The sequence below is a fragment of the Taudactylus pleione genome, unplaced genomic scaffold (assembly GCF_031769625.1).
Source record: "Taudactylus pleione unplaced genomic scaffold, aTauple2 ptg000015l, whole genome shotgun sequence".
Classification (NCBI taxonomy): Eukaryota; Metazoa; Chordata; class Amphibia; order Anura; family Myobatrachidae; genus Taudactylus; species Taudactylus pleione.
Window position 1 is genome coordinate 23,412,697 of NW_028284417.1, and position 22,064 is coordinate 23,434,760.

Below are 22,064 nucleotides of genomic sequence, written 5' to 3' on the forward strand. Positions count from 1 at the left end.
AACGTGACTACACTACGATTGATTTCCATCTTTAGAATAAGGGGTAAGGAGTGATGATTGATGGTCCATTTTTACCAGATTGTCATACATCCAGAACTTTGTTGTGACATACTACACCATATTGTTTTTTTCCTTTTTTTTTCTTCTTTTCCCCTATCTGGGCAAGAACAATGGACAGAAGAATTGGAATAGAACCTATTAAGATGAAAACTTCTCTATAATATTGAGGACTCTATCCCCTGATGTGGTATCATTGGGCTACCCTTTGTATAAGATTTCTTCTGTTTTTGTTTCACATTGATGTTTTTGGGAGTGCGCAGTAGTGGGGCTTGTTTAATATTTTTTTGGTTAATTGTTTTGCTTCACAAAGTGGTTTGAGCACATGGAACTTTGTATAGACTTCTCTGGAGAATACTTTGAAAAAATGTAATTTTTACATTTAAATACAGTATAGTATTTTTGTGCATCCAGAAACTTATTGCACACCCTATATTCCTGTTGCACTATAGAGATATTGCAGATCATTAGAAACCCATTTCTTAGGTGCGAGCTAGCCAAGTTCAAAATATAAACAATGTCACATGGTCAACCTTGGCCCATCCCAGTGGGAATATGGCTTGTTAAACACCTGCCACCTGCTTTCAGATCATGACCTGACTCTATTTTATTTAGATGCAGTGTCACGTGACAAATACCAGATCATCTGACCACCCTAACCTGGAGAGCTGAACCTAATATATATATATATATATATATATATATACAAACAAACCTAGGTCTGGCACTCGCTGACTCATAGAAATAAGACGGGTGCCCTCCGAAGTAGTCAGTATTAAGCTGACCAGCCACATAAATTTCCAAAGTGGCAGCAATCCTGTACAAGTGACGCTTGTTTCATGTTATTGAATGCAATATTTAAGCGCTTTATTGCGCTTTTTCAAGCAGCATAATATATATATAGAGAGAGAGAGAAAAATATTGTAGACCGGCACTCAGATAATAGAACAGCAACTGGCCCGGGTGCCTCTCCAGAGGTAACTCATACAAAACAAAGGGTGGCAGAAAGCACTCCCGGGGTTGCACTCTAAAATATAAAGACAAACTGCAATAGTGGTGGTCAGTGTTTCAGAGCTCCACACTCTTTTATCAATATTGTCTTGATAAAAGAGTGTGGAGCTCTGAAACGTTGACCACCACTATTGCAGTTTGTCTTTATATTTGAGTGTGCAGCCCCGGAGTGCCATCTGTCACCCTTTGTTTTATATATACTGTAGATATATATATATATATTAGTCCCAAGAAGCCGGCACTCCAATAACCATAGAAACAAACTGCCGCGGTGCTCCACTAAGGAATGAGTAAACGGCAAAGCAAAAAAAGTGGCACTCAAACGGACTTGAAATAAAACACAAATGCACGTTAGATTCCTTATCAATGTTTCGGATTTTACTATGTCAACAGGATAATCAACGGCACCAGCGAACTTTTTACAGATATATATACATGAACATACACTCGCCGGAGCAAATTCCACATGACCAACACCACCGCTGGACCTGGGGCTCGCCCACTTCCTGATATGCATCACATCTGGAGTCCCGCAGACTCGACAGCAGACATCCGCAATCCGGAAGCACGGTCATGGCAACCAGTGTCCACAGCCATGTGTAACAACATAGTTCTCTGGATCAATAATAAAGTGGACCAATCACAAACTAAATAAACTTTAGACACGTATGCGAACTCCTATATGTTCCATATTGAACAACAACTGGTTTTTGTTTCTGAGATGAAGAACTTCAACTATTTCTATACACATACATCGACGATATGCTCCTGTTTTGGACCAGTGAAGAACTTCAACTATTTCTATACACATACATCGACGATATGCTCCTGTTTTGGACCAGTACTCAATTATCCTTTAAAACAAACCTTCAAACCATTAATGGCATTCAATGTCCTATCAAATTTACATACTCTGTGAGTCAATCTTAAATCCGCGTTCTTGATGTGAAAATCAGCCTTGTTGATAATATGATAAATACTAAAGTTTACAGTAAACCCATGGATCACAACACCTTACTGGCAGCCCTGAGCCACCAGTGTACACAGAAAACATTCATTTCTTTATATACTGACATTGTGTTTAAACCAAGTAATAATTATCCTTTTTGCGTTACGGGACCATTGCTTTTAAATGTATGTATGCGGGAAAACACCACTGCCTTGCTGTTGCTCAAATATAAGTCTGTGGTGATTTTAATGTGTTGGAAAGTTATTTTATGTATTCTGAACACTGTCGGTATGTGTTTGGGGAAGATTGTTAAAAAGCTGTTCGTGCTACTTTTAGCAACTTTGCACTGTGGTTTGTGTACTATGTATTTTTGACAAAATGGCGCTTGTGTAAGCTTTCTTTTCTAAAATGGAGTCTTGCTGCCATTCACAAGATGGCGTCGTGCAGGTTTTCCTGATTGCAAACAGATTCTGTCTTACCCAATTATCCGGTTTCGACAGTCCACCCTTTGATAGCCAATCATGCGCTATCACAACCTATTCTGAATCTGTTTAGCCATGCATGAGAATATACCGTTCAATGTTATTATGGTATGACACAGTGTGGTCATTTGAACCATTCAGATAATGCGTCTCCGGGAGGGACATAAAACTGCCCTTATACGCACACCGCGGATCCTTAAGGGATCATGGGAAAGATGTGGGGATGCACCTATCCTATAAGGGGAGCCTTGGAAGGGGTTGGGACTGCATTACCTAAGATGATTTAAAACAACATAAACATTATATTTATGCATGACCACTCAAATTCAGGTTACCTTAGCATAGGGTATGTTCTTAATCAGGGTTATAATACAATTAATTATTACTGTACTATGATTAGTCAGACACTCCCCTGATTGGCATATCTCTCCTCCTTTCGACTCCTCTGCATCAATGCCGACATCAGCTCCCATTGTCTGTATCAGTCCCCCATCACCGAAACCAGGAATCCCCGAGCAACTCAGGATGGTGAAAACTCTGAAAAAGAATACAAAAATGAACACAGCGGACTGGTCCATGGCTGCAACACTGATCTGCATTTTCTTTAGCTCAGATAGCTCACAGTCACCTTTTAATCTTCCCAGCACAAGATCGCGATCGACAGGTCCACGCTATCGGCCTCGTCTCCGCCTTGTATCTCCCCCGGTAGATTAATCCTCCCTGTATTTGGTGGAATGGACTCTGGTATCTAAGTCGGCCACCCTTTGAGGATGTAGAATTTTGTTAACACGTCGGATATGGTTCTATCTCCCAATCAATCAGGCAATCTGAACACAAGAAATTATTAGATCAAATGAATTTTTCTCCAGGTTTAAGATCATTACAGTTTGCTTCATGCATGTTAGTAAATAACACTTCAATTCCTGTTGTTCTTACACATTGTCATGAGAACCTGCACTGTAACCTCATAATATTTTCACGTGAGGCTACCTGGCAAACAGTATCTCAACGGGAGACAGACAGGTGGTCTGGGATGATCTTGATAGTAGTACCTATCACCTTACACATGTTGTAAAATATATTACTTGTGAAATGAGTATCCCTTCCATCACTAATTCTAAGGATACTGTATTGATACAAAAATTCCTGCAATAAAAAAATTCTGTTATAAATGTCTATGGTTCTATTATTTCCTTGGCCCCTGGGTAGGGCAGTACTTCAAGTATTTAACCTTAGCCGGGTATGGCTGTCGTATGTCTTTGGCAGCCTTGCGTCCTGTATGTGAAAGATAAAGCACAACAGTTTAATATCATTTAAACATACGGGCTGAAAAGATTTTAAACAGTTCTATAAAGCTTTGACAAACAATACTGGGTTTGTCCCTGGGACCCTGAGGCTTTCGTGTCTATGTGCAGTGTACCTCTCCCTTATATGGAAGCAAGAGGGCACTGGTAGTTGGGGTATGGGAGGGATAAAATAAACAATAGTTAAGCTACCTCACTCTGGATCTCTCTTTTTTTTAGCTTAAGAGAGGGTATAAGTGGTTAGTTAAATTTTTATGGGTTTTCACATTGACTGTACCTACACCCCCATCCGCATATGACGGTGGTGGTGCGCGTGAACCATCTATACTACCTTCCACAATGCTACCGTGCCACACGTGCGTGCTATTTCGCAGCTCGTACGCATTGCAATTCAACGCTGCGGGTTTATTCTCTGGTAATGTGCTCACGACGCTAGTTTGCGTCGTTTGCACATTGTTAAGCCACGCTTCCCCTTCATGCTGCCACAGTTTTAAACAAAATACTTAATCTTTTTCTCTCGGGATCGCACCATACTGATGTGATCCTGGACATTGTCTAACACATTTTTATCAAAACCACCAATTCTGGGAAACGGTCTAACACTCATTCTCGTCATATTAAACCATATATCACAATACCTTATTGCATAAATACCGTACTTGGTATGCATGATACGATGGGCCGATCTGTTCGGCGCCTCCATTAGCAGCACATCATTGCCTAACATTTCTACTGTTTGCGTGGCTCCCATTCTGAGACAACTCCTACGCTTTTCAATAAAAATTTAAGCTGGTGAAAGACAATCAAGATACTTTCACTTACCTGTGAACGATTTAAGTCGTCGGCGTCCACACACCTGGATAAGATTTTGTAAGGCAACTTCCACACCTAGATAAAATTTGAAACAGACAACTTCCACACCCGGATAAGCTTTAATAAGGTAACTTCCAGACCTATGAGAGTTTATATGTCGGCCACTCTCACACACCTCTATACAACAAAGACAACATGTACACCTGCTACTGTGTTTAGAACGGTAAAGCTGCTTACCGAGCGACTAGGCTAACCCTTGCACCTAGCCCTTAAGGATCATACGGTACCCTTAACTTTAGGGAATAAATTACCCCTACCAACAATACACTCACTGTTACACACTTTTTCTCTGCGCAGAAAATAAACGTTTACCCCAGATATTGGTAGATAGAAAAAAAATGTAAACCTCAATGGCTTTGTTCAAACATGTAGCAGCAGAACCGGAAGTGCGTATACGCTATTGTGCGAACAGCCGCATACACATTAATGCGACTACCACACAACCGTATAATGATTTTTTTTAACTGCATATGCAAAAATGCGTCTCAGCCGCATACTCAATACTGCGGCACCCCTCTAAACGTAAGGTTCTATCAACAGAGAAAAAAAAACTTTTTTTCCTCTCTTGTCCCTGGATTCTGATCAGCGCTTCTTCTACACAATAACCGGCAGTACGCTCTCAGCAACACTGTGGTAATGAAAGACTAATGTGTCTCTCAAAAGGCGCCTCCACCCTTTTGCTGAGAGAGAACTGACCGAGTGCTACCGTGTATCAGATAACGTGATAAACGGATGAGCCCCCACTGTTGAATTTGTAAATAAACCTTCTAATACATTCCTGCCTATAAACCTCTAAGATTCACCTGCCTAGAACCTCTAAGACAAAACCTGCCTATACCATCTGAAACCACAAGATGTCGCCAATTAGCGCTGTGTTTGATTATACCATTAATGAAATACTGAGACAGTTGAATAGCGGTCCAACGCGCTAAAGATTATTATTCAGGTAAAAGTACAGATGTTACAATGCTATGATCTAATAATGAGTGCAAATAAATTGTACAAACATTAGGTCATAAGGTACAGTTAATATACATGAAACGGTTATTAAAGATCAAAATACAATGAGCAATATGAGACAGAGAGACAGAGAGAGAGAGAGAAAGAAAGAGAGACACATCAAAATACAATGAGAGAGATATCAATGTCTGCTGAGAGCATATGTTCAAGATGGCTGGTGATGGTGTGTGTGTGTGTGTGTATGTGTGTGTGTGAGTGTGTGAGAGAGAGAGAGAGAGAGAGAGAGAAAGGGGGGGTTGGGAATGCTTCCTGCCCTATTGTCCAAACCGCATGGTCTACAAACAAACTCCATTATGAAGCTACCTCATTGAAATCTCCCATAATGCCATAGTTAATTAAATATGCAAGCTGAATATCATATGCCAACACATCAGGCAAACACTGCACCATTTAATATTCCAACATGTACAACACAAGCTGATTCCAATATACAACAATACCATCCTACCAATAGACCTCATCCAGTACCCACTAGACCGTGGGGAGGGTGAAAGGCTGAAGCACATGCTCTTCCTTTGTTTGCAAGCCTCATGATCCCTAGGCAAACTCCAATTTGAAAACTCACATTAAGTTGTAACTCTGTAAATCATACATCCCTCAATGATCACAATTATAATAAAGACAATATACCTATCTGACCCATACAACACCATAACTGGGTAGAATTATAATTTCCTTTGTTCACCCCACATGGAAGTAGCCATCTCTAATAAACTGCAGACAATATACCTATCTGACCCACACGGCAATTACTTATGACCATTCAAAGCTGTTATTAATTCAACTTCCATAATATATAACTGATACCACCCTATGATTACATTCATGAGTACACAACACATACCAAGCCTATCTCTCCCAAGCAGAGATATTGTTCAAGCACATGGGAAGGCCCTAACACAGAGCACATGGGAAGGCCCTAAAACAGAGCACATGGGAAGGCCCTAACACAGAGCACATGGGAAGGCCCTAACACAGAGCACATGGGAAGGCCCTAACACAGAGCACATGGGAAGGCCCTAACACAGCTCACCAGAGGATCTCAATCAACCAGCATCAATCATTTACAAATATTACAAAAACTCCATAATCAATCCCTTTCCTGCATGCTGATAACAGACTATTGTACCCTACAGTGTAGATGAAAAGTACAGATTAGATAACATATCATCCACTGTATGCTAACACAGACTCATGAATATCCTTAGAAAACTACAAACCACAAACCATGCTAAGCTAATAACAGATTAACCCAAAAATAGCTACAGACACCCAAATAGGCTAAATATTGCACAATTTATACTTAGCTATAACCCAGAGGAACTGAGACCCATTTTCCGTTGTCTTGTGAGAGAGTGAACCTCTCTCTCTTCCAAAAATCTGCAAGTGTGTCTGCTGGCTGTGTGTTCTCAGAATGTGCATGCTATGTTCCCGCCCCCCTTTTACCTGTGAGGTCATCAGAAAGGGAGTATCCTTTTGGTTTCTTGAAACTACTGTTAATTAGGTTCTAGTCCCAGTTAGCTATCTCTATTGATTAGACTGGAATAACCAGTCCTTTGGACAAAAATGTAAACAAGCCTACACAATGTCATTGTCTTTTGGTAAGGGTTAGAAATCTGTTACAGGGCATTTATTGGACAATTTCAAATGGATACAAAAGGTCTCCAACCTCCCTTTGCATCCCCCACATGCAAATCTAAGCTGCTGTAACTTACAACATTTCAAATAATTATTCTCTCTAACATTCATATTTCATAGCCGCATGTTCTGCTCTTCATATTGATGTCACCGGAACGCTGTGGAAATAGAGTAGATCAGTACGGTTCCACACACAGTCCAATTGTCATTTACTAAGCCATAGTTACAGAAAACATTCATTTCTTTATATACTGACATTGTGTTTAAACCAAGTAATAATTATCCTTTTTGCGTTACGGGACCATTGCTTTTAAATGTATGTATGCGGGAAAACACCACTGCCTTGCTGTTGCTCAAATATAAGTCTGTGGTGATTTTAATGTGTTGGAAAGTTATTTTATGTATTCTGAACACTGTCGGTATGTGTTTGGGGAAGATTGTTAAAAAGCTGTTCGTGCTACTTTTAGCAACTTTGCACTGTGGTTTGTGTACTATGTATTTTTGACAAAATGGCGCTTGTGTAAGCTTTCTTTTCTAAAATGGAGTCTTGCTGCCATTCACAAGATGGCGTCGTGCAGGTTTTCCTGATTGCAAACAGATTCTGTCTTACCCAATTATCCGGTTTCGACAGTCCACCCTTTGATAGCCAATCATGCGCTATCACAACCTATTCTGAATCTGTTTAGCCATGCATGAGAATATACCGTTCAATGTTATTATGGTATGACACAGTGTGGTCATTTGAACCATTCAGATAATGCGTCTCCGGGAGGGACATAAAACTGCCCTTATACGCACACCGCGGATCCTTAAGGGATCATGGGAAAGATGTGGGGATGCACCTATCCTATAAGGGGAGCCTTGGAAGGGGTTGGGACTGCATTACCTAAGATGATTTAAAACAACATAAACATTATATTTATGCATGACCACTCAAATTCAGGTTACCTTAGCATAGGGTATGTTCTTAATCAGGGTTATAATACAATTAATTATTACTGTACTATGATTAGTCAGACACTCCCCTGATTGGCATATCTCTCCTCCTTTCGACTCCTCTGCATCAATGCCGACATCAGCTCCCATTGTCTGTATCAGTCCCCCATCACCGAAACCAGGAATCCCCGAGCAACTCAGGATGGTGAAAACTCTGAAAAAGAATACAAAAATGAACACAGCGGACTGGTCCATGGCTGCAACACTGATCTGCATTTTCTTTAGCTCAGATAGCTCACAGTCACCTTTTAATCTTCCCAGCACAAGCTCGCGATCGACAGGTCCACGCTATCGGCCTCGTCTCCGCCTTGTATCTCCCCCGGTAGATTAATCCTCCCTGTATTTGGTGGAATGGACTCTGGTATCTAAGTCGGCCACCCTTTGAGGATGTAGAATTTTGTTAACACGTCGGATATGGTTCTATCTCCCAATCAATCAGGCAATCTGAACACAAGAAATTATTAGATCAAATGAATTTTTCTCCAGGTTTAAGATCATTACAGTTTGCTTCATGCATGTTAGTAAATAACACTTCAATTCCTGTTGTTCTTACACATTGTCATGAGAACCTGCACTGTAACCTCATAATATTTTCACGTGAGGCTACCTGGCAAACAGTATCTCAACGGGAGACAGACAGGTGGTCTGGGATGATCTTGATAGTAGTACCTATCACCTTACACATGTTGTAAAAGATATTACTTGTGAAATGAGTATCCCTTCCATCACTAATTCTAAGGATACTGTATTGATACAAAAATTCCTGCAATAAAAAAATTCTGTTATAAATGTCTATGGTTCTATTATTTCCTTGGCCCCTGGGTAGGGCAGTACTTCAAGTATTTAACCTTAGCCGGGTATGGCTGTCGTATGTCTTTGGCAGCCTTGCGTCCTGTATGTGAAAGATAAAGCACAACAGTTTAATATCATTTAAACATACGGGCTGAAAAGATTTTAAACAGTTCTATAAAGCTTTGACAAACAATACTGGGTTTGTCCCTGGGACCCTGAGGCTTTCGTGTCTATGTGCAGTGTACCTCTCCCTTATATGGAAGCAAGAGGGCACTGGTAGTTGGGGTATGGGAGGGATAAAATAAACAATAGTTAAGCTACCTCACTCTGGATCTCTCTTTTTTTAGCTTAAGAGAGGGTATAAGTGGTTAGTTAAATTTTTATGGGTTTTCACATTGACTGTACCTACACCCCCATCCGCATATGACGGTGGTGGTGCGCGTGAACCATCTATACTACCTTCCACAATGCTACCGTGCCACACGTGCGTGCTATTTTGCAGCTCGTACGCATTGCAATTCAACGCTGCGGGTTTATTCTCTGGTAATGTGCTCACGACGCTAGTTTGCGTCGTTTGCACATTGTTAAGCCACGCTTCCCCTTCATGCTGCCACAGTTTTAAACAAAATACTTAATCTTTTTCTCTCGGGATCGCACCATACTGATGTGATCCTGGACATTGTCTAACACATTTTTATCAAAACCACCAATTCTGGGAAACGGTCTAACACTCATTCTCGTCATATTAAACCATATATCACAATACCTTATTGCATAAATACCGTACTTGGTATGCATGATACGATGGGCCGATCTGTTCGGCGCCTCCATTAGCAGCACATCATTGCCTAACATTTCTACTGTTTGCGTGGCTCCCATTCTGAGACAACTCCTACGCTTTTCAATAAAAATTTAAGCTGGTGAAAGACAATCAAGATACTTTCACTTACCTGTGAACGATTTAAGTCGTCGGCGTCCACACACCTGGATAAGATTTTGTAAGGCAACTTCCACACCTAGATAAAATTTGAAACAGACAACTTCCACACCCGGATAAGCTTTAATAAGGTAACTTCCAGACCTATGAGAGTTTATATGTCGGCCACTCTCACACACCTCTATACAACAAAGACAACATGTACACCTGCTACTGTGTTTAGAACGGTAAAGCTGCTTACCGAGCGACTAGGCTAACCCTTGCACCTAGCCCTTAAGGATCATACGGTACCCTTAACTTTAGGGAATAAATTACCCCTACCAACAATACACTCACTGTTACACACTTTTTCTCTGCGCAGAAAATAAACGTTTACCCCAGATATTGGTAGATAGAAAAAAAATGTAAACCTCAATGGCTTTGTTCAAACATGTAGCAGCAGAACCGGAAGTGCGTATACGCTATTGTGCGAACAGCCGCATACACATTAATGCGACTACCACACAACCGTATAATGATTTTTTTTAACTGCATATGCAAAAATGCGTCTCAGCCGCATACTCAATACTGCGGCACCCCTCTAAACGTAAGGTTCTATCAACAGAGAAAAAAAAACTTTTTTTCCTCTCTTGTCCCTGGATTCTGATCAGCGCTTCTTCTACACAATAACCGGCAGTACGCTCTCAGCAACACTGTGGTAATGAAAGACTAATGTGTCTCTCAAAAGGCGCCTCCACCCTTTTGCTGAGAGAGAACTGACCGAGTGCTACCGTGTATCAGATAACGTGATAAACGGATGAGCCCCCACTGTTGAATTTGTAAATAAACCTTCTAATACATTCCTGCCTATAAACCTCTAAGATTCACCTGCCTAGAACCTCTAAGACAAAACCTGCCTATACCATCTGAAACCACAAGATGTCGCCAATTAGCGCTGTGTTTGATTATACCATTAATGAAATACTGAGACAGTTGAATAGCGGTCCAACGCGCTAAAGATTATTATTCAGGTAAAAGTACAGATGTTACAATGCTATGATCTAATAATGAGTGCAAATAAATTGTACAAACATTAGGTCATAAGGTACAGTTAATATACATGAAACGGTTATTAAAGATCAAAATACAATGAGCAATATGAGACAGAGAGACAGAGAGAGAGAGAGAAAGAAAGAGATACATCAAAATACAATGAGAGAGATATCAATGTCTGCTGAGAGCATATGTTCAAGATGGCTGGTGATGGTGTGTGTGTGTGTGTGTATGTGTGTGTGTGAGTGTGTGAGAGAGAGAGAGAGAGAGAGAGAGAGAGAAAGGGGGGGTTGGGAATGCTTCCTGCCCTATTGTGCAAACCGCATGGTCTACAAACAAACTCCATTATGAAGCTACCTCATTGAAATCTCCCATAATGCCATAGTTAATTAAATATGCAAGCTGAATATCATATGCCAACACATCAGGCAAACACTGCACCATTTAATATTCCAACATGTACAACACAAGCTGATTCCAATATACAACAATACCATCCTACCAATAGACCTCATCCAGTACCCACTAGACCGTGGGGAGGGTGAAAGGCTGAAGCACATGCTCTTCCTTTGTTTGCAAGCCTCATGATCCCTAGGCAAACTCCAATTTGAAAACTCACATTAAGTTGTAACTCTGTAAATCATACATCCCTCAATGATCACAATTATAATAAAGACAATATACCTATCTGACCCATACAACACCATAACTGGGTAGAATTATAATTTCCTTTGTTCACCCCACATGGAAGTAGCCATCTCTAATAAACTGCAGACAATATACCTATCTGACCCACACGGCAATTACTTATGACCATTCAAAGCTGTTATTAATTCAACTTCCATAATATATAACTGATACCACCCTATGATTACATTCATGAGTACACAACACATACCAAGCCTATCTCTCCCAAGCAGAGATATTGATCAAGCACATGGGAAGGCCCTAACACAGAGCACATGGGAAGGCCCTAAAACAGAGCACATGGGAAGGCCCTAACACAGAGCACATGGGAAGGCCCTAACACAGAGCACATGGGAAGGCCCTAACACAGAGCACATGGGAAGGCCCTAACACAGCTCACCAGAGGATCTCAATCAACCAGCATCAATCATTTACAAATATTACAAAAACTCCATAATCAATCCCTTTCCTGCATGCTGATAACAGACTATTGTACCCTACAGTGTAGATGAAAAGTACAGATTAGATAACATATCATCCACTGTATGCTAACACAGACTCATGAATATCCTTAGAAAACTACAAACCACAAACCATGCTAAGCTAATAACAGATTAACCCAAAAATAGCTACAGACACCCAAATAGGCTAAATATTGCACAATTTATACTTAGCTATAACCCAGAGGAACTGAGACCCATTTTCCGTTGTCTTGTGAGAGAGTGAACCTCTCTCTCTTCCAAAAATCTGCAAGTGTGTCTGCTGGCTGTGTGTTCTCAGAATGTGCATGCTATGTTCCCGCCCCCCTTTTACCTGTGAGGTCATCAGAAAGGGAGTATCCTTTTGGTTTCTTGAAACTACTGTTAATTAGGTTCTAGTCCCAGTTAGCTATCTCTATTGATTAGACTGGAATAACCAGTCCTTTGGACAAAAATGTAAACAAGCCTACACAATGTCATTGTCTTTTGGTAAGGGTTAGAAATCTGTTACAGGGCATTTATTGGACAATTTCAAATGGATACAAAAGGTCTCCAACCTCCCTTTGCATCCCCCACATGCAAATCTAAGCTGCTGTAACTTACAACATTTCAAATAATTATTCTCTCTAACATTCATATTTCATAGCCGCATGTTCTGCTCTTCATATTGATGTCACCGGAACGCTGTGGAAATAGAGTAGATCAGTACGGTTCCACACACAGTCCAATTGTCATTTACTAAGCCATAGTTACAGAAAACATTCATTTCTTTATATACTGACATTGTGTTTAAACCAAGTAATAATTATCCTTTTTGCGTTACGGGACCATTGCTTTTAAATGTATGTATGCGGGAAAACACCACTGCCTTGCTGTTGCTCAAATATAAGTCTGTGGTGATTTTAATGTGTTGGAAAGTTATTTTATGTATTCTGAACACTGTCGGTATGTGTTTGGGGAAGATTGTTAAAAAGCTGTTCGTGCTACTTTTAGCAACTTTGCACTGTGGTTTGTGTACTATGTATTTTTGACAAAATGGCGCTTGTGTAAGCTTTCTTTTCTAAAATGGAGTCTTGCTGCCATTCACAAGATGGCGTCGTGCAGGTTTTCCTGATTGCAAACAGATTCTGTCTTACCCAATTATCCGGTTTCGACAGTCCACCCTTTGATAGCCAATCATGCGCTATCACAACCTATTCTGAATCTGTTTAGCCATGCATGAGAATATACCGTTCAATGTTATTATGGTATGACACAGTGTGGTCATTTGAACCATTCAGATAATGCGTCTCCGGGAGGGACATAAAACTGCCCTTATACGCACACCGCGGATCCTTAAGGGTTCATGGGAAAGATGTGGGGATGCACCTATCCTATAAGGGGAGCCTTGGAAGGGGTTGGGACTGCATTACCTAAGATGATTTAAAACAACATAAACATTATATTTATGCATGACCACTCAAATTCAGGTTACCTTAGCATAGGGTATGTTCTTAATCAGGGTTATAATACAATTAATTATTACTGTACTATGATTAGTCAGACACTCCCCTGATTGGCATATCTCTCCTCCTTTCGACTCCTCTGCATCAATGCCGACATCAGCTCCCATTGTCTGTATCAGTCCCCCATCACCGAAACCAGGAATCCCCGAGCAACTCAGGATGGTGAAAACTCTGAAAAAGAATACAAAAATGAACACAGCGGACTGGTCCATGGCTGCAACACTGATCTGCATTTTCTTTAGCTCAGATAGCTCACAGTCACCTTTTAATCTTCCCAGCACAAGCTCGCGATCGACAGGTCCACGCTATCGGCCTCGTCTCCGCCTTGTATCTCCCCCGGTAGATTAATCCTCCCTGTATTTGGTGGAATGGACTCTGGTATCTAAGTCGGCCACCCTTTGAGGATGTAGAATTTTGTTAACACGTCGGATATGGTTCTATCTCCCAATCAATCAGGCAATCTGAACACAAGAAATTATTAGATCAAATGAATTTTTCTCCAGGTTTAAGATCATTACAGTTTGCTTCATGCATGTTAGTAAATAACACTTCAATTCCTGTTGTTCTTACACATTGTCATGAGAACCTGCACTGTAACCTCATAATATTTTCACGTGAGGCTACCTGGCAAACAGTATCTCAACGGGAGACAGACAGGTGGTCTGGGATGATCTTGATAGTAGTACCTATCACCTTACACATGTTGTAAAAGATATTACTTGTGAAATGAGTATCCCTTCCATCACTAATTCTAAGGATACTGTATTGATACAAAAATTCCTGCAATAAAAAAATTCTGTTATAAATGTCTATGGTTCTATTATTTCCTTGGCCCCTGGGTAGGGCAGTACTTCAAGTATTTAACCTTAGCCGGGTATGGCTGTCGTATGTCTTTGGCAGCCTTGCGTCCTGTATGTGAAAGATAAAGCACAACAGTTTAATATCATTTAAACATACGGGCTGAAAAGATTTTAAACAGTTCTATAAAGCTTTGACAAACAATACTGGGTTTGTCCCTGGGACCCTGAGGCTTTCGTGTCTATGTGCAGTGTACCTCTCCCTTATATGGAAGCAAGAGGGCACTGGTAGTTGGGGTATGGGAGGGATAAAATAAACAATAGTTAAGCTACCTCACTCTGGATCTCTCTTTTTTTTAGCTTAAGAGAGGGTATAAGTGGTTAGTTAAATTTTTATGGGTTTTCACATTGACTGTACCTACACCCCCATCCACATATGACGGTGGTGGTGCGCGTGAACCATCTATACTACCTTCCACAATGCTACCGTGCCACACGTGCGTGCTATTTCGCAGCTCGTACGCATTGCAAATCAACGCTGCGGGTTTATTCTCTGGTAATGTGCTCACGACGCTAGTTTGCGTCGTTTGCACATTGTTAAGCCACGCTTCCCCTTCATGCTGCCACAGTTTTAAACAAAATACTTAATCTTTTTCTCTCGGGATCGCACCATACTGATGTGATCCTGGACATTGTCTAACACATTTTTATCAAAACCACCAATTCTGGGAAACGGTCTAACACTCATTCTCGTCATATTAAACCATATATCACAATACCTTATTGCATAAATACCGTACTTGGTATGCATGATACGATGGGCCGATCTGTTCGGCGCCTCCATTAGCAGCACATCATTGCCTAACATTTCTACTGTTTGCGTGGCTCCCATTCTGAGACAACTCCTACGCTTTTCAATAAAAATTTAAGCTGGTGAAAGACAATCAAGATACTTTCACTTACCTGTGAACGATTTAAGTCGTCGGCGTCCACACACCTGGATAAGATTTTGTAAGGCAACTTCCACACCTAGATAAAATTTGAAACAGACAACTTCCACACCCGGATAAGCTTTAATAAGGTAACTTCCAGACCTATGAGAGTTTATATGTCGGCCACTCTCACACACCTCTATACAACAAAGACAACATGTACACCTGCTACTGTGTTTAGAACGGTAAAGCTGCTTACCGAGCGACTAGGCTAACCCTTGCACCTAGCCCTTAAGGATCATACGGTACCCTTAACTTTAGGGAATAAATTACCCCTACCAACAATACACTCACTGTTATACACTTTTTCTCTGCGCAGAAAATAAACGTTTACCCCAGATATTGGTAGATAGAAAAAAAATGTAAACCTCAATGGCTTTGTTCAAACATGTAGCAGCAGAACCGGAAGTGCGTATACGCTATTGTGCGAACAGCCGCATACACATTAATGCGACTACCACACAACCGTATAATGATTTTTTTTAACTGCATATGCAAAAATGCGTCTCAGCCGCATACTCAATACTGCGGCACCCCTCTAAACGTAAGGTTCTATCAACAGAGAAAAAAAAACTTTTTTTCCTCTCTTGTCCCTGGATTCTGATCAGCGCTTCTTCTACACAATAACCGGCAGTACGCTCTCAGCAACACTGTGGTAATGAAAGACTAATGTGTCTCTCAAAAGGCGCCTCCACCCTTTTGCTGAGAGAGAACTGACCGAGTGCTACCGTGTATCAGATAACGTGATAAACGGATGAGCCCCCACTGTTGAATTTGTAAATAAACCTTTTAATACATTCCTGCCTATAAACCTCTAAGATTCACCTGCCTAGAACCTCTAAGACAAAACCTGCCTATACCATCTGAAACCACAAGATGTCGCCAATTAGCGCTGTGTTTGATTATACCATTAATGAAATACTGAGACAGTTGAATAGCGGTCCAACGCGCTAAAGATTATTATTCAGGTAAAAGTACAGATGTTACAATGCTATGATCTAATAATGAGTGCAAATAAATTGTACAAACATTAGGTCATAAGGTACAGTTAATATACATGAAACGGTTATTAAAGATCAAAATACAATGAGCAATATGAGACAGAGAGACAGAGAGAGAGAGAGAAAGAAAGAGAGACACATCAAAATACAATGAGAGAGATATCAATGTCTGCTGAGAGCATATGTTCAAGATGGCTGGTGATGGTGTGTGTGTGTGTGTGTGTGTGTGTGTGTGTGTGTGAGTGTGTGAGAGAGAGAGAGAGGGGGGGTTGGGAATGCTTTCTGCCCTATTGTCCAAACCGCATGGTCTACAAACAAACTCCATTGAAATCTCCCATAATGCCATAGTTAATTAAATATGCAAGCTGAATATCATATGCCAACACATCAGGAAAACACTGCACCATTTAATATTCCAACATGTACAACACAAGCTGATTCCAATATACAACAATACCATCCTGCAACAGACCTCATCCAGTACCCACTAGACCGTGGGGAGGGGGAAGGGCTGAAGCACATGCTCTTCCTTTGTTTGCAAGCCTCATGATCCCTAGGCAAACTCCAATTTGAATACTCACATTAAGTTGTAACTCTGTAAATCATACATCCCTCAATGATCACAATTATAATAAAGACAATATACCTATCTGACCCATACAACACCATAACTGGGTAGAATTATAATTTCCTTTGTTCACCCCACATGGAAGTAGCCATCTCTAATAAACTGCAGACAATATACCTATCTGACCCACATGGCAATTACTTATGACCATTCAAAGCTGTTATTAATTCAACTTCCATAATATATAACTGATACCACCCTATGATTACATTCATGAGTACACAACACATACCAAGCCTATCTCTCCCAAGCAGAGATATTGTTCAAGCACATGGGAAGGCCCTAACACAGAGCACATGGGAAGGCCCTAAAACAGAGCACATGGGAAGGCCCTAACACAGAGCACATGGGAAGGCCCTAACACAGAGCACATGGGAAGGCCCTAACACAGAGCACATGGGAAGGCCCTAACACAGAGCACATGGGAAGGCCCTAACACAGAGCACATGGGAAGGCCCTAACACAGCTCACCAGAGGATCTCAATCAACCAGCATCAATCATTTACAAATATTACAAAAACTCCATAATCAATCCCTTTCCTGCATGCTGATAACAGACTATTGTACCCTACAGTGTAGATGAAAAGTACAGATTAGATAACATATCATCCACTGTATGCTAACACAGACTCATGAATATACTTAGAAAACTACAAACCACAAACCATGCTAATCTAATAACAGATTAACCCAAAAATAGCTACAGACACCCAAATAGGCTAAATATTGCACAATTTATACTTAGCTATAACCCAGAGGAACTGAGACCCATTTTCCGTTGTCTTGTGAGAGAGTGAACCTCTCTCTCTTCCAAAAATCTGCAAGTGTGTCTGCTGGCTGTGTGTTCTCAGAATGTGCAAGCTATGTTCCCGTCCCCCTTTTACCTGTGAGGTCATCAGAAAGGGAGTATCCTTTTGGTTTCTTGAAACTACTGTTAATAAGGTTCTAGTCCCAGTTAGCTATCTCTATTGATTAGACTGGAATAACCAGTCCTTTGGACAAAAATGTAAACAAGCCTACACAATGTCATTGTCTTTTGGTAAGGGTTAGAAATCTGTTACAGGGCATTTATTGGACAATTTCAAATGGATACAAAAGGTCTACAACCTCCATTTGCATCCCCCACATGCAAATCTAAGCTGCTATAGCTTACATTTCAAATAGTTATTCTCTCTAACATTCATATTTCATAGCCGCATGTTCTGATCTTCATATTGATGTCACCGGAACGCTGTGGAAATAGAGTAGATCAGTACGGTTCCACACACAGTCCAATTGTCATTTACTAAGCCATAGTTACAGAAAACATTCATTTCTTTATATACTGACATTGCGTTTAAACCAAGTAATAATTATCCTTTTTGCGTTACGGGACCTTTGCTTTTAAATGTATGTATGCGGGAAAACACCACTGCCTTGCTGTTGCTCAAATATAAGTCTGTGGTGATTTTAATGTGTTGGAAAGTTATTTTATGTATTCTGAACACTGTCGGTATGTGTTTGGGGAAGATTGTTAAAAAGCTGTTAGTGCTACTTTTAGCAACTTTGCACTGTGGTTTGTGTACTATGTATTTTTGACAAAATGGCACTTGTGTAAGCTTTCTTTTCTAAAATGGAGTCTTGCTGCCATTCACAAGATGGCGTCGTGCGGGTTTTCCTGATTGCAAACAGATTCTGTCTTACCCAATTATACGGTTTCGACATGATATACTTCAATGAGGAAAGGCTATGCTTGGCAGCGGCAAAGTGCTTAGCCATGGGTTGATCTATTTCCTTGTTGTTAAGAGCGGCTCTTATGGCTGAACAATGTTGTCTCATCCATTCCTTGAAAGATCTTATGGTCTTTCCGATATAACAAAGTCTGCAGGGACATTTGACCAGATACACCACAAAGGTGCTGATGCAAGATAATGGATAGAGAATTTACGGCTCGACTGAGGATGAAAGAAACATTTAGACTGGATTATAAAACTGCAAGTGGTGCAGCCCAGGCATTTGTAACAGCTACCAGGTTTAGTTTGTACATTTGATGATTTCCTTTTGAAAATCTCAAGAAGGATAATTCAATATCTAATGTTTCGTTCTCTGGTATAACAGGTCATAATGTTAGTATGTTTCAAGTTTTTTAAATCTTTAGCCTGTTGTATAATTGGCCATAGTTTTCTGGAGGTATTAAAAATAGTCTTATCCGAATTGAATTCAAGGCCCCAATGAATCCTGTCCTCCCTTTTCTTCAAAGAGGGGTCAGATTTTAACAAGGTGTCACTTCGAGAAATAGCGAAGACTGTATTTCTAGCATCCTGCAACATGGATATGGGATACCCTCTCTGTTTACATTTTTCCACCATGCAATGCATGCTGGTATCAAGATCCTCTGGATTGCTGGTAATTCTCTTTACTTGGAAGAGTTGCAAAAAAGGTAACCATCTTTTAAGGGAGGATGGGTGATGGCTCTGGGCTGCCAGTAAGGTTTTGCGATCCGTAGGTTTACATTAACTTTAGTATTTATCATATTATTAACAAGGCTGATTTCCACATCAAGAAAGTGGATATTAGAGTATGTAAATTTGATGGGAAATTGCATGTCATTAATAGTTTGAAGGTGTGTTTTAAGGATGCTTGGGTACCGGTACAAAACAGGAGCACATCTTTGATGTAGCATGTATAGAAATAGATGAAGGGCTTCATCGCAGAATGAAAACACAGTTGTTGTTCAATATAAAACATATAGGAGTTCGATTAAAAGGGTGCAACGTTTGAACCCATCACACACCCCATACACTGTTGGAAGAACTCCCCAATAAAAAGAAAATACTTTCTTTTGAGTGTGAAGGTCAGGAGTTGGATGAAAAAACTAGGATCTGGACCATCATAATGTGTCGATTTCTCAATAAGTGCTATGGTAGCTGTTAAACCCTCAGTGTGAGGAATGCTGGTATATAAGCTCGTGATCTCCATAGAGCATAACCAGATGTTCAGAGAGTGATTACCCAGTGTCTCTAGTTTGATTAGGAGAGAGGTAGTGTTTTGGATTGATTTTGAATTCAAGGTTGCAAGAAGTAGTCTAAAAAACTGTATAGTGAGTTGTGGGCTGAGATAAATGACCTTCCCAGAGGCTTGAATGGATTTTTATGAATCTTTGGGAGGCAATACAAGCTGAGTACCCAAGGATGATCCGTTTTGAAGTAAGTAGACACTTCAGATAGAATGATGTTCTTTTCAACAGCTGTATCCAGAATCATATCCAATTCCCATTTATATTTCATAGTAAAATCTTGGGAAAGTTTGTCATAGACTGTAATTTGAAAAGGTTGAGAATATACTTCACTTTTGTAATACTCCAAGTCCAAGATCACTACACCTCCTCTCTTGTCTGCTGGCAGTGTCATCATATGATTCCAATGATTTTAGAGCTCTCCATTCCTCTTTGGATAAATTTGAATATTTTGTGCCATGATCCTGTGATTCCAACATACACACCTGTGAATCCAGGGCTCTGATGAAACTCACGAGGGAAAGGTTATTTGAAACTGGGTCAAAGCCAGATTTTTTTTCTAAAAGAGTTATACTTAGAATCCAGAAGTTTACATCCCTGCTCCTTATTGCTGTAGAAGTCCTTCAATTTTAATCGACGATTCAGATATGATAAATCAATTTTACATTGGAACTCATTGAATCTGTTGGTCGGCACATAGGACAACCCTTTGTTTAGAAGTGAAATTTCAGAAGGTGATAAGATTCTATCAGAAAGATTAAAGGTTAGGTTTTCCTTGGACCCTGTTGTTTTGCCACATTTGCTTTGTCCACCTCTTCTAATACAGTAGTTCGCCATTCTTTCCACACGTGGCGCGGGTCTTTACCCTTAAAGGTGGGCTTGTAGTTATTTTTACCAGATTGCCCAGCTATTTTACTTGATACCCCAACCCGAGGAATAAGAGTCACTCGTGGACTCAGTAACCAAATTGTAACATGTGAAGGGTCTTCTATAATGTGTGAATCTCTTTTTACCAATGGAGGTTTCAGTGAGATATACTCTCTGTTCGGAATAAACTTTGTTAACTTTTTCAAATTTGTCTTTTTTAAAAGCCACCAACTCATTTTTATAAGTCGCAATCTGTTGCTACAACTTTTCATACCAATTACATGAGGTATCTTTAAAAAAAATATCCTTTTATAGTACTTCAAACAGAGTGATTTTGATATTCATCACGGCCAATTCATGAGCCGACTCCTCGATGACAAGTGTCATTAAATCAAAAGAGCAGTTGTTTAGAACTGCCACCCATCTTCAACAGAATTCATTGCTATATCGTCCAATTGTTGGAACATTTTTTACTCTCAGCTCTCTCAGGATTTTTGTCTCTCTATAATATTCGGAGAGGGTGATTCCGTGCATTAAAAAATCCACTTCTTTTTTTCTCATTTTAAGAAGGCTGTCAGAGTTCTTCCTGCATGGATGAGCCAGCCACTTCATGTAGTCTTTCTTAAAAAGAAGTGATTCCGATTCAGTTTTGGAGAATCTAAAGCTTTCTCCCAAACATAAGGTGATATGGCCACATGCATCACTATCCATAGAGGAAATTTTAGGCTCCACCATAATTGAACCCTGGAGAGGAACCAATGTGCAATATAAAAATACAGCTGCCTCACCTTATGTCACTTTCACCAGCATCTGTGGCAGTGGTACCAACTTTGATGTTAATGGAATCCTGGAGACACTTGCATATAGTATATGCAATAAATGTGGGTTTGGTTAAGTGTGAGGTTCCTGTGCAAAACAAAACCATACACCAATGTATAGTCCCAAGAAGCCAGAACTCCAATAAACATAGAAACAAACTGTGCAGTGCTCCACTCAGGAATAAATAAATAGCAAGGCAAAAA